Source organism: Lactuca saligna, chromosome 3 (assembly GCF_052625555.1).
Source record: "Lactuca saligna cultivar CGN05327 chromosome 3, ASM5262555v1, whole genome shotgun sequence".
Lineage (NCBI taxonomy): Eukaryota > Viridiplantae > Streptophyta > Magnoliopsida > Asterales > Asteraceae > Lactuca > Lactuca saligna.
Genome location: NC_136419.1, coordinates 98581980 through 98583753, shown reverse-complemented (window position 1 = coordinate 98583753; position 1774 = coordinate 98581980). Strand labels below are relative to the sequence as shown.

Genomic DNA, 1774 nt, shown 5'->3' with positions numbered 1-1774 from the left:
GTTCCGATTGAATGATCGTGGATTATTTTGGAATTGACCACAGCCATGCACTGTATTGATTTCCTCTTGACTTCTCATGCACTCATCTGCAATGTGTCCTGAATCTCCACAACTTACACATATCTTCTACCCCTGCAAAAAAACACACCTTTCTCTTTGCCTAGACTAGAGAGTAGTAAGTCAAATTTTTTATTTAAAGAATTAATATCATATTTGACATCATTTTTCCAGTTTTTGTCTAGTCCAACTGAAGCGGCCGATTAAACTGGGTTGTCCCGTTTCTTAGCTGAGTAATTGGTTTTTAAACCATGACACAACTACTCCAAGAATCGCCAAGCGTCTTCACTATCTTGTATCATAATATTGCCGCCAGACAAGGCATTAATCATGGTTTGATTGGCAGTATCGACTACATCATAAAAGAAACGTACAAGTTGCCAACGGGGAAATTCGTGATGGGGACATGAACGCAACAATTCCTTGAGGCGTTCAAATGCATCATGAAATTCTTCATTGGGTTTTTGTGCAAAATCTTGTATAGCTTTTCTTATTTCCGTTGTTTTACTACCAGGGTAAAACTCTTGCAAAAATTTAGTTTTTAATTGCTCCCAAGTAGTAATACTATGGGGGGCAAGAGAAGGGGACCAATACTTAGCCTTTTCTTTTAAAGTGAACGGTAATAAGTGAAGTCTAAATGAATCCCTATTAGTTCCTTGCGGAGTATTCGCGTAAGCAATTGCAAGGAACTCATAGAGGTGATTGTATGGATCATTAGTTTTATGGCCTCTAAAGATGGGTAAGACACTAATTAGTTGTGGTCTTAGTTCCACATGATGCTCATTTCCTTCCGCGAAGAGTATAGGTGAAGCATCATCATACTCTCCTGGCTGAAAATGAGACGCCACAGATTGTCTATTAGGCTGTGGAAAATAAAGATGGGGGAATTGGTTACCTTCGTTGTAGTATCCTCCATTTGCATTATTGAATCCACCATTTGGATTCCTTCGATATTGATTCCCAAATCCTTGATTTCCGAATCCATCGTTGTAGTCATTGTTGCCACCATTGGGGAAATTCTGGTGGTTTCAATTATTGTTGTAGTTCCCATTTCCACCCCAATTGCCTTGATTTCGCCCGTTACCACCGTTGTGGTTCTGATTCCAACCAAGTCCTTTGTCACTTCCATCATCAAAGTCCCAATCATCCTTGTTACTACCATTAACACCATTACCGAATTGAGGACCAACATTTCTAGGATTTTGGTTTTGATTTCTAACATTACCACCGTTGTGGTTTCCTACATTGCCTCCCATATTTTGTGCCCAATTTCCTCCATTCCCACCATTTTGGCCACTGTTGTTTCTATTTGGTTGTGGTTGCACTGGTTGGATGATTGGTGCAAATACATTGTTGTTATTCCTATTATTCCCATTGTTGTTGTTTGGAAATTGAGGAGCTAGTGGTGGAACTAGTGGTGGAAGATTGTTGGCTGCATCCTCACGCCCCTCGACCACATCTTCCACAACAACGTTATCTACACTCATAGTGTTTATGTTCCTTCTGGTGACCCAATTTGAGCAAGTTGTTCGTTCGATTTTCGGATCAAATGAAAGTGGTGAAGAGCATCCGCTATGTCTCGTATGCATGCACCGGTGTGCCTACACAACACAAATAAAACAAAATGTGAACTGTAAACGAGAATTTAAAATGAAAGTAAAATACTATAACTACTTAAACACAATAGCTCAAGCGCATAATCTCCCCGGCAACGGCG

At 40.1% G+C, this 1774-nt stretch overlaps 1 non-coding gene across 1 annotated transcript; it reads left to right on the top strand.

Annotated features, from left to right (window-relative positions):
• Positions 1 to 447: 447 nt before the first annotated feature.
• LOC145037967 (small nucleolar RNA R71) lies at positions 448 to 553 on the top strand. Its single transcript, XR_013679075.1, has one exon. It is a non-coding gene; the product is annotated as a small nucleolar RNA R71 (small nucleolar RNA).
• The last annotated feature ends 1221 nt before the right edge of the window (positions 554 to 1774 follow it).